Raw genomic sequence first — 13,106 nt, 5'->3', positions numbered from 1 at the left:
TTTAAATGTATACAACAATACTTTATTGCACACTTGATATTATAGAAGAAAATTTTTTTAGGGCGTAATTTGCTATCTTTCTTCTTTGTGAAATAGCATAAAATGATTGATCCAATCAACCAACACTCTTTGATTCTAATTTTACAATTGAGAATCAACATTGTGTTTCAATCCATGGAAGAGTAAATAAAATTGTAAAAATGCACAAGAACATAACAATCTAACCATAATTTTGAAAAGCGTTCATCTACAGGAACATTTGGGTCAGATCAGATTCATGGGTGAATTTCATGAATTTAAATGGACTTCAATATCACACTTTAAGATTTGACTTGCTTAGGAAGCTCATATGAAATTATACTAACTTCTCTAATCTACAACCTACCTATAAGTCTGACTTTCTAAGTTCAAATGAACCACCCAAACAAACAAAACCTTAAGAATATGTCAACCAATACTCATTAATTCTAGTTTTACAATTAAAAATCGACATTTTGTTTTAATCTATAGAAAAACTAAATGAAATCGTAAAATGCACAGAAACAAACATTCTAATCATTATTTTGGAAAGTATTCATCTACATAAACATTTGAGTCAGATTCGACTCATAGATGGGTGAAATTGATAGATTAGATCCCATAACATGAATGATTTAGATACATACCTATTCAAAATGTTATAATCCGCTATTTAAAAACAAATATGGGGATGTCTATGCATTCTCACATCATTTATAAACACTTTCAATCGGTGGAAGCAGAGGACATCTACAGAAAGGGCAGGTATCCTGATGGCTGTCAATCCATTTATCCAAACAATTTCTATGAAATATGTGGCAGCAATTGTAAAGCTCTCGGATTTCGTCATCTTCTTCAAAAGATCTCAAGCATATCGCGCACACAAAATCCTCAGAAATCTTAACCAACTTGTCTGCAACATTTCTAAATGTAATGACAGGCAATCTATTTTTAATCATCTCACCTGAAGAAGATGCAGAAATGTCAGAGGGAATTTGTTATAGTTATTGTCACAAATGACAGGCAATCTATTTTTAATCCTCTGGGGGTTCGCTGAGGCCAAGAGCAGAAAGAAAGCAACAAAATCCAGTCTTTATAAACGCCATGGCTGATGCCAAGTAGAGCAGAATTCTGGGTATAGTGATATTACGGCAATTTACAGGAAATCCCATGGCAGAGGAATCCTTCAGAAAGATACAAAAAAGCAGGGGGTATTATTCGTCAAACATTGTGAATATTACGTGCTCTGGCTTTTTTCGGGACGTCCATAGGGTAGCCTATTCCTTTTCGAACAATTCAATGTTCTTGCCCTCATTCCAAAGCAGCAATTATTCTAATATTTTCAGCTTACCAAGTAAATGTTTACTTGATTTTTTTTAATTCTAAGGAAATGTATATAGCGAAGAGCACCATTTATTGTTTGGTGTGCATGTTTCAATTATTGTTCTCACCTAATTTTCTCATTATTAATTTTATAGAAATAAAAAAATTACAATTAATAAAAATTCATTAATAAATTTTACATATATAAATAGTTATACATCTGTACTTTCATTAATTAGAATTTCTAAACTTTAATTGGAGGAGTTGTTGAACTTTATTGGTAGACATAGCGCATGACTATTGGGACATTTCTAAATAAGAATTGACAATTTGGTTGTAGTGCACGGTTATTAGGGCATCTTTAAGTAGGTATCAGGCAACAATTCGAAATGACCACTTTTTGACGCTTGCAGACATAACAGATCCCACAATGTGTCTGTTACTACCCCAAAGCCAAAACTATAGCTATAAGCAATTAACTTGCATATGGAGATAACAAAAAAAATGTAGAAATCCAATGTTTTTTTTAGAATCTTTGGATGTGTGAAGTTAGCTATAACAACTATTGGCATGCTTCCCTATCATTCATAATTTGGTACATGTCTTAATTTCATTCTAATCATATTTATCAGTTTAGTTCCTTCATTTTTTAGTTATGGATTTTGATCTTTTATTATCAAAAATTGAATATTGAATTTGGTCAATTGACTTCATCTCAAGCATTCTGTCATCCTAGAACATTAAAGGAACAATTATCTACAACACACTTGATTTGGTACTTTAAAAGGAGTAAAGAATCTATTTATGTTCTATAAGCTGATCTTTTCAACCTAGTTGAACTTGCCTCTTTGTGACAAAATGGTAAACTTAATTAAAAATTCTGAAGGGATAGGGGAAGCGTACCAGTAGCCATTATAGCTAACTTTGAGTACCCATAGATCCTAAACGATACATCATATTTCAATAATTTTTCTTTGTTGTCTTTGTATGCGACTTAACTACTTATAACTATTGTTCCAGCTTTTAGGTAGTAACCACACACAATGTGGGATCAGTTATGTGTCCAAGAGTAAAAAAGTGGTCATTTCAAAGTTCTGCCCAATACCTACTTAAAGATGTCTCGATAACCATGCACTAGAACCACCTCAAAAATTGTCAATACTTATGCATAAATGCATCAATAGTTGTCTACAAAATTATAACTAAGGCCATCTCTATCAGATTGGCTCCTTTGATTCCTAAGATCATTTCTAAGAAGCAAGGGGGTTTTGTGCCAGGCAAAGAAACAACAGAAGGAGCTTTGGTAGTGCATGAGATTATGCATTCAGTAATGACACATAAGATAGAAGCAATCATGGTTAAACTCGATATGTTGAAAGCATATGATAGGGTCGATTGGGTTTTTTTGCATCGAATCCTTCTCAAGTTTGGTTTCTCCAATCTATTGTGCAAATGGGTTCTTTCCTATCTATGAGGAGCAAAATTTTCAGTCTTGGTTAATGGCAGCCCATTGGGTTTGTTTCCATCCTCTCAAGGAGTCAGACAAGGCGATCCTTTGTCCCCATCTCTTTTCATCATCATGGCAGAGGCCCTTAGTAGATTGATCTCAGCCTATCAGGGTTTGTCCTTATGGAAAGGAATTCAAATCCCTCAAACCCAAATTATCCTCACACATCAGTTATTTGCTGATGATACTATCTTGTTTGGGGAAGCTTCGGTGAGGGAAGCTAAGGTAATTAAAAGAACCCTTAAATTATACAGTGAGGTATCTGGGCAAAAAGTGAGTGAGACTAAATAAAAAACATTTCTATTTCATTGTTCGGTTTTCATTGTTCACCAATCCTATCAAAAATATTTATAAATATCTTGGGTTTCAAGCAAGCGAATTTACCATGCAAATATCTAGGAGTTCTTCTCTTCTCAGGGGCGATAAAAGGATGCCACTGGGATTCCATAGTCTTGTCGATCAAGAATAAGGTAACCTCTTGGAAGAACAATTGGTTATCACGAGCTGGGAGAATATTGCTTATCAAATCTATCTTGGCAACAATTCTAAACTATATTATGTCAGTCTTCTCCACACCATTCAAGATCCAGGAGCAACTGAAATCTCTCCTCAAGAAGTTTCTATGGAAGGGCAACAAAGATCCCAAAGATAAAATACATTTACTGGCCTGGGAAAAAGTTTGTTTCCCCAAAGTGTTTGGGGGGGGGGGGGGGGGGTAGGAATACCTAAATTCGAAGGGAACATTGCTCTAGGGGCTAAACTGGTGTGGAAATTTTATTCGGACTCTACGTTTGTCTGGGTTGCTATTATTAGAGGAAAGTATATTGACTCAGAACATCCCGAAAGAATTTTCACAGTCCTGGATCCTCCAAAGGGGTCAAAGATTTGGAATTTCCTAATTAAATGTAGAAAGAGCCTACTACATAGCCTAACTTGGATTGTGCACGATGGGAGGTCAATTAGATTTTGGGAGGACTCATACAAAAACTATCCACCCTTAGCTAGTATTCCAAATCTGGATGTTATCAAGGAAGTTTTACAAGCCTCATGGGGACACTTTGTAAGTAATTACTTTCACCCGGTTCTGGTTAATGGCTTTTGGGAAGTGAAATGGAAAGACTTGGATAATATACTTGCCCCTCCTCAATAAAAATAGGTCCTTATGATGGAATTAAGAAATAGATTGATCTTCTTCAAAGGAAAATGAGACAAATTGATTTGGCTTCCTTCCAAGTCAGGGATTTATTCAGTAAAGGAGGGCTTCAAACAATGGTTAGTTCAGGGGAAAGATAATCCACCCAGAAAGTTCTAATTTTGCTGGAAGGGATGCAGATTACAAAAGGCAGGATCCTTTGCTTGGCTGGCTCTAAAGGGTAGAATCCTAACTAGTGATAGGTTAGCTCTTCTTACGGTAGTGCAACCCTTTGATTGTGTGTTGTGTAATAAGTCCATTGAAACAACGAATCACCTTCTTTTAGAATGCACTGTGGCACAAGATTGTTGGAAGTGGCTACTAAAAAACCTTCAATGGAATTCCCCATTACAAGCCAATTTAGCAGAAGTATTCGAATCATGGCCAAAGCTCTTTGCAGATTCTTTTTTTGCAGTTATCTAGGATATGGCTCCTACCATTCTCATATGGAACATTTGGTGGGAAAGGAATAGGCACATATTTTAGGAAGGAATTTCATAGTGTGTAGGATATGCTTACCAAATTAGAATTATCAATTTCAGAATCTATTGATGCACTGCTAAATTTCAGAAGCTGGATTCCCCTTTCACCTCGTGGGGTAATGACCTTCTTACAGGTTGGAAACTCCTACAAATCCCATTCAAAGGAAGTCTGATGGTAAATGCTCATAAGAAAATCAATAGAAAAGGAATTAGATGGAGATCTCCCTTGAAGCATTTTGTGAAACTAAATTTTGATGGAGCTGCGAGGGGTAATCCTGGAGTGTCTAGAATTGGAAGTGTTCTCAGGGATCAATTAGGCCAGGTTTTGAGAGCAAGTTTTGCAAAAATTCGAAATGGCACAAATAACATAGCAGAGGCTAGAGCCTTACTATTTGGGATTAACTTATCCATTAAAGAGCAGGTTGAATTCTTAGAGATTGAAGGGATTCTTTGAACATCATATCAGCCTTAAAAAACTTCCAAGCTCCCAATTGGAAAATAGATTGTATTATTCAAGAAGCTAGAGAGAAGATTTCAAGTTTTCAAGGATATATCATTTCCCATTGTTATAGGGAAGCAAATAAGTTAGCAGACTTATTAGCCAATAAGGGATGTGAGTCAAATGAGGAAGCTTTTTTCCTTTCTCCCAGTCAGGTTCATGAAGACAAATGCCTCATGGTACAACTGGCTTTGGATGCATCGCCTAGTCCCACTCATATTGTTTAATCTAATGTTGTTTGTTGTGGGTGCAGGGTCTCTCATTCTTCAAAGTATCGGAGTTGGAATTTGTCCCATTGCTCCACTTTGTTTCTGGTTGAAGTTTAATTTTAGTTGATCTCACTCCAAGAATCGTCTTGTGGCTTGTGCAGTGGAAAGATCCTTGGGCCATGGTTAGCCATGTCACTGCTGACTGTCCTGTGAGGATGCTTCCAGCCTGGTAAGGCTTTTATGTAGAGTAGATGGGGATTGTCATTTCTGCATTCTTTCGGGTGACATGTAGTACGGGATGAGATCATCTTGGCGGCTTTGGACCTTCCCACGCTCTGAGTACCTTTCAGTATCTTCACACATGGGGGAAGGATGAGTATCCTCTAGCTTAGGATTTTTGGAGGTACTTCAAGCATGTGGATCTGTAAGGTAGGCCACATGTTCATTCTTTGCAGCATCCCCAATCCTGTCATTCCCTGCAGAGGACCCCAACTTGAGGAAATACCAGGGCTCCCACATATCTGCAAGCTACCATGTCCTTTCTCACAATAAATGTGATTATTTAAGGTCAATAAGGAGTTCCTACATGGAAGCTTAAGGACATGGAATGAATTCAACTATGATGGCTCACACGAGCTACACTGGTTCCTTTGCATCAGTTTCCCTCAGGTTTCTCTATTTATCAGCCACTGGAAGCATGCTCCTTCAGAATTGTAGGCTCGTTTTTAGCTGGTCCAATTTCTTGCTTTCCTCGCTAATTAAGCCCTCACGGAAGTTATGGCCCTTCAAATTTACTTGGAGGGAGGTCATCTTGTCTAGAGACAGAATGCTCTACCTCGTCCTCTGAGACTTGCAGACTCCTTTGTAATCCCATGTGAAGTTTGTGAGTGGGCGGTGAGGACTATTCTTAGGGAGGAATGGATTGCAGCCAACCCGATGGCCTCTCCAAACCTGGTGGCTTCCAAACTGGCGTCTATGGTGATGGACCTCACACAGTCTCAGGACTATACAAATTTGGTGGTGGGGGCTTTTGTTCATCCTGCATTATTTTCTTGGGAGGATTTGAACCTGCAATTGGAGAAGTATGATTTGTTTATTGTAGAGGTGTGGTGGGGAGGTTTTTTAAATAGAGATCTCTTTGTTTTTGACTTAATGCCAAGAGTTGTTTTCCTCTCCTTCATCTATGGCTTGGGATACGCATCTCCTCACACTTTTCTCCACTGGGTTCAACTCTTTGAAGATCAAATAGGGGAGCCATTGGCTTCAATTACAATGGCTAAATTCAAGGTTGTGTGGCAGATCCTTGATCATGCATTGGTTGACCCTCACGGGTATCCCTCATCTTTCCCAACTCCAATGGAGGTCGCTTCATCTCAAGAATCGAAAATTGGAATATGATATTTTGCTTGCTGGGGTGGCAGGTTAAAGGTGGTAGAATTGGGGTTGATCCGAGCATGGCACTTTCAAACATGTAGCTCCTTGTCCTTTTTTGATAATCTTTCTCCTCAATTGTTCAGATTTTGTTTCTTCTGTTGTCCATATCGGGAAAGATTTTGTCTCTCTCAAGCTCCGTCCGAGGTTTTTTCAAATGACCCCTTGTCTACTTCGAGGGGGGCTTTCTTTTAGATTTGTATTTACTAGGGGGATGGAGATAGTATTTTATCTAAGTATATGTAAATCTTCAATTATTATCAATATATTATAGGCCATGGCCTTTTGTCAAAAAAATAAAAAATAAAAAATAAAATAAAAAATAGTTGTGCGCTATGGGTTTCAATAAAGTTCCACAACTCCAATTACAGTCTACAAATTCTAAGTACTTGGAGTACAAGTCGACAGCTATTGGTGCATGTGAAATTTATTAATAGACTTTTAATTGTCATTTTTTTTGGTTTTCTTTAAAATTAATAATTAGAAATTAAGTAATCAAGAAATGAAAAATATTGAAACATAAATTGGTGCTCTTCCCCTAACGTAATTGATTAAAATTTTTGGGTTTACCTTACCATTGATAAAAAGACAATGTAAGAAAAAAATAAATATCAACTGATTTCTTATCTCAAAATTAATTCTATAACAAATCAAATTATACATTTATATTACTTGTGATTCACTACAACTGCCAAATCTAGAAATATCTGCGGATTCATTAAACGGTTAAAACTTTGTGAGACAATTAATATTTTTTGTTTGACAAGGCGGTGGCTGTCAATTTGCACGTCTCCTGCCATATTTTATGGAAAAGAGGTAGATTGCATATACCACAAAACAGGATTTGCAGGTCGTCTTTTTGATTTTCTGTTAATGACGTCACAGGGATGACGTAGTTGCAGCTGCAGAATTTCGTCACAATTAACAATGATATTTTTTTCCTTTTTGGGACAGCTTGTTTTGTATGGCGATAACAAAGGCTATGAATTTCAAATACAATACTAGTGAATACGATAGATCCAAAGGTGATCAAGTTAGAGCTTTCCTTCATTGGATCAAATATGGTAATAAATTCTAGTTTTTTTTCTTAAACCTCTATGCATCAAACAAGTTAGGACTCAAATCAAAACCATTCAATATACTCATGTGGAAGACATACTAACCACCTCGTTATATCCAAGATTTTTTTGAATTATTATAGGCTAGTTTTTCAAGTGCATGAAGAGACCATTAAGAATGCTCAAACTCTATTACAATTCTTAGATATTGTTTCTTTCAATTTTAGCCACTTCACTCAAATAGCTTACGATTAACCATTCACTTTAGATGAACTCCATTCATTCCTATGTAGATGACTAATGCAAATCTCTCTCACTTGGATGGATGACATCACATTGTTGAATATCCAAAATGATTCCTTAAATCTTTTTAACATCTCGATCCAAACCAATAGAATTAATTAACACAGATATAGCATGAAAACATAAACATACAACAGATCACACAAAGAACACTAGATATGACTGGAAAACCTAAGAAGGGAATTTAAACCACAGAGAATGTTAGTTCTCAATATAAAACATTGGTTAAGGTGATTTTTACAAAAGGTGGCTCATTGCCAGAATGCTCGCAGTGGGTGGGCTCACTACCTAGAAAAGGCTCATTGTCGAAGACAGAGAGAAAGAGAGAAAGAGAGAAATAATCCACCACTGAAACACAATTTGCGCAAACCAAACTGCTTCTGGTGCCTCAAAACCAACACACTCACTCACATCACTAATAGTCTGATCTTTCCTTTCCAATCTCGCATATCTTCAAAACAATGTCAAACTTTTTCTACATCTAACACAATTAGATCATCCTCATATATATACTGTCTTTTGGGAAGCATAATCTTCCAAGTCGGCCAAGGAAGGGATCTAAAATATGTCAACACTAAACATTCTAGTGGTGGGAAGGAATGAGTATCAAACCACACCACAACACGCATCAACGGTCAGATCAATACGTTACAATCATTAAAAATTCCGGACCCAAAAATCATGATACACACGCTACACCACAAGACGCTACACATCCTCAATTCTAAACTTAATCCGCACCCAAACACCATCACCCAACACAACAAAGATAAGAACGAGACCAAGATACACATGAATGCCATTGATCAACATCATATCCAATAACTTGAAATATCTGAATCACCAACACATCTTTCAGAGCACCAAAGATTCGGGGAACACATATTTTGGATCACCAACACCAAGAACAACAAAGACATCAATGACAACCACTTAACAACACCGTCTCATCCGCAACAATCACATCTGCAACACACATGTGAGTTCTTCAAGGCTACATAACACTTCATTGGTCTCTAGGTATGCTAAGAGGCTTCTCAAGATAAGCCATAGGGACAAGTTATTGAAACCATGAAAATAAGAGGCTTCATCTTGGTCACATTTCTCAATGGTGAAAAAAATTTATTTCCCACTTTAAGCCAACTTATGATCACAAATGAATTTAAGCATTTTCAATTGAAATTTATTTTTCTCTTAACACGTTCTAGCTAGAGTCATTCTAACTAAACTGGACCATCACAATTTTTTCAAGTAGAAGTGTTCAATAAATACATATGTAGCATCACTTTCAAGAGACCAATTTATAAAAATCTAATTTTATTTGAGACACTTGATGTTCTCACATGAATTAGATTTTTTATTTTTTCAATAGATCTATAAGTGTAGTTAATTTTTTAAAAATATTTTATTTAGTTCTTATATTTTTTATTATTAAAAGTAGGCCATTCACACCAAAATATAAGGTTGATTATCTTTTAAAAAATAATTTAATTTTATTAAAAATATACACGATACACTACATGAGAGATTTCATGTTGAGACAATATATTTCTTTTTGTTTTAGATAAATAGTTAAGACAAAAATGTATGTATGATCAAAACAATAACATTTTCAATGTACACACAACTTTTAAGATTTAATACAAAAAAATGAAGGAAAAAAAATGAAATTTATTATATAAAAAGTGACATTCCACTTAAAATTAGTTTTTTAATATTTTATTAGCAGCTAAATTTTAGCATCAAGTTCACAAAAATATATTCAAATATTTTTTTATATAAAGACGTAAACATAAAAAACATTAAAGATATCTACATTTCATTTATTTATATCATTTCAAAATTCAAAACATATATGTTACATTTTAGTTATTCATGTTAAAAAATTAATTGAGTGTTGCCCATTTCATTTGTAAAAGCATAACACAAATTTGAACTTTCAACCTTAATACTTTTTACAAGATAATAACCAAGGCCACAAGTGATGATTTCCATCCACCATCTTCTTCCTTCCATTATGTGTCCAAGATGATGAATTTTATTAAGAGATGACACATTCTTGATAATATCATTTTCATTTAGGAAGGGAGAGGGTTGAAACTTCTTGATAATGCATCATATTCCTCACTTCTTGGATTTTAAGAAACATTCAGTGATTGCATATTATTTCTATTATTAAATCTCTACTTGATTTAGACATTTCTTTTTAATTAGTTCTCAAATCCTTTGGTAGATGCTTTAGTCTACATTTTCATTAATATATTTTTTTTCAATGGTTTAGGGCTTTTGAGATCCATAGAATGGTGTTTCCTTTTTTCTTTGTCTCTAAATGCTTGTTATTAAGGCTTTTGGCTACATCATAAGGGTTGTTGAAGGCCATATTCATTCCCCCATGACTTAAGATATTATCAATGGCCATTTTTATAGGAAGTAAAAATAATTAAAATTAAATTACACTACTAAACCAAGGGTTGTAGAGCAGATAATTAAGTTCCTGTCAAACATTAGACGAATATGGCAACAAAGTGATGACTAGTCAAATGTAATAACTGAAAGTAATTTAAGTTCTAAGTATAAAAATAGTGTGAACTGACAAACCTAATTTTAAGTTGTACCCATAAATAAATTTTATTGTTCTTTACATCAAAGTGTCGAAATTGTTTATGCGAAATTTTTAAATTTTTTCATATTTGTTTAGTGCTATTCAAATTATTAAATATTTTTTTGCATTGAATATATTTCGGTTGCTCATTGCTATATATCACTCATATTTAATTTGATTCATAGAAGTTGGACAATTCATAAATAAGTATTCTCCCACAATGTTAATGGATTCCTATAAAAATGGTTCCTTGCTTTATTAAAATTTGGAGCCAAGAGCCTTCTCCATCCGTGGTTCTGCTTAGTATGAGTAGAAACACAATTTCTATATTTTCACCTTTGTAGGTTGTAAACTAGAATGAAATTTTATTTGTTGTAAAAATGTGGCAGCAATTGCACAACTCTCTGATTTCATCATCTTCTTTGAAAGAGCTCAAACAGACCGCACATACAAAATCCTCAGAAATCTTAATCAACTCACTACTACTACATGATAGGATGTTTAAGACATTAATTAAAGACAAAATTTTAATTTCGTCTTAAACACGTATTTTACATTTAATTATATTTTTAGTTATTTAAATGTCTTAGCTTAAGACAATATAAAATAAAGTTAATCATATCTTCGTGCTTCTTTTATGTCGCCGGGTTTTTTCCCTCTTCACTTGTCTCCCTCTTCTCCATTGGAACCCCTCTTCACGCAATCGTCTGCGGCCTCTTCTTCGTCGTTGGGGTTTTTATCCTCTTCACTCATCTCCCTCTTCTCTGCTTCCTTGGCGACATCGACATGCAAATTCCATTGGCGGGAATGATGGGCATCGTCTCATACTTATCGTATGAGTTCCTCAATCTTCCTGGCTTGGCCAAGCCCTCCAACTCTTCGTTCAAGTGGAGATTGAGAAGAGAATTCGTGGACGGGCTCACATCCTTGCTTTTAAAGGGCGATTATGCAATGAGTATTTACAACTTCCCTTTCAATATTTCTTCCTACGATTGCCCTAATTTGTGTGGAAGGTGCATCAGATAGCATTTTGGTTGAATGCCTGACCTTATTTTGGCCTTTTTTGCACAGATTTTTGCTAACCCAACTGTTCAATGATGGAAAATTTGCAGTATTCGTCAAGGTATTTGCTTCCTGTATTTATTTTTGATGTAAACTTTTGCTTGAGCCTAGAAAATTTGTGTCGTGCCTAATCATTGAAACCCTCTGTCAAATTTATGACTTTTGGGATTATCTTTTGTCCACATTCTATTTTATTTTTTGCCGACGTACCATTTCCTTTGTTTTCTGCTAAAATGTTTTACATAATCAGGCTTGGGCAAATTGCGGCTACTTCCTTATTTTATTTTTAACTTGGTCATAGAAGAAATGATTTCTCATAGGAATGGTCATTATTGATGACTAGAGTATTATTAAATGCTATGTACAGTTAGAAAATATCACAGACCTAAACAATGTTGTCTGCTATGTATAGTTACTAAATCTATGGTTAAGAAGAGCGGTTGGTCATAGACCTACAGAGTCGTTGGGGTAACAGGTTCGAATCAGACTCCCTCTTCTAAATATTTATCTATTATCACTGATTATTACAATCTAAATAAACTTCATCAATTTGGTTTTACAGATTAGAAATACATTTACTTTCCTGTCAGAATTTCTTAATGGATATTGATTATAAACTTTCATTAATAACTGATGAACAGTCTTAGAATTACAATGTTGCCCCTCGTTGTCTTCTTTTGTAGAGCTGCATGAATAATATATGTTTAATTTTGAGAAGCGTTTTTGTGGAGCTGCATTAATTTTTCTAATTGCCATAGTGGGTTTTTTTCGGCTTAAACTATGATTCTTTAATTTTTTGATTTTGGCTTATCATGACCTTTTTCATGTTCTATATTGATGCCATTGTTTGTCACAGTTAAGCAACAACATAACTAGAAATTATGTTGTTTTGAGAATATAATGTAAATAATATCTTTGAAAGAAAAACTTTGTATTACAGACAAAAATGCTGCAAAAAAACATAGGCAGTTGTTTAACAGTGAAGTCCCACACTGATTGACATGACCATCAAGTCTGTCAATACAAGCCAAGTGAGGTCAAATTATAAACAATTTTTAATATGAGCTGGAAACAAACTATGGATTCACTTCTACGAAAATTGGTCATGGCGACAAGTCTATATATTTTTCTTAAATGTCTCAATTCTTTGATGAGTAGGGTATCTATATTGTAGCTTCAAAGAAACAAATATTTTATCTAAAAGTGACACTTCAAAATATGAATGCTACAAAAGTAGGTTGTAGGAGATTATAGGTTCAATATATGAATAACAAGAGATGCAATGCAATGTAGTTCCTGCCAGCTGCCAAATGCTGACAGGATGGTTATGGCATGATGTTGTATGTATGTCTCATATTGAATGTCATTGTTTCTGATTTATCAGTTGATCATATGATCAAGAAGCTTGAAATCTCTTAAA

The 13,106-nt window shown here is 34.8% G+C and overlaps 1 long non-coding RNA gene across 1 annotated transcript; it reads left to right on the top strand.

The window, feature by feature from the left end:
• The first annotated feature begins 11,423 nt into the window (after positions 1–11,423).
• LOC131874483 (uncharacterized) lies at positions 11,424–12,161 on the top strand. The gene is made up of 3 exons (XR_009371847.1): positions 11,424–11,579; positions 11,696–11,747; positions 12,099–12,161. It is a non-coding gene; the product is annotated as an uncharacterized LOC131874483 (long non-coding RNA).
• The last annotated feature ends 945 nt before the right edge of the window (positions 12,162–13,106 follow it).

Source organism: Cryptomeria japonica, chromosome 3 (genome assembly GCF_030272615.1).
Source record: "Cryptomeria japonica chromosome 3, Sugi_1.0, whole genome shotgun sequence".
Classification (NCBI taxonomy): Eukaryota; Viridiplantae; Streptophyta; class Pinopsida; order Cupressales; family Cupressaceae; genus Cryptomeria; species Cryptomeria japonica.
The sequence above is the reverse complement of the archived record's forward strand: the minus strand, read 5'-3'. Positions and strand labels throughout refer to the sequence as shown.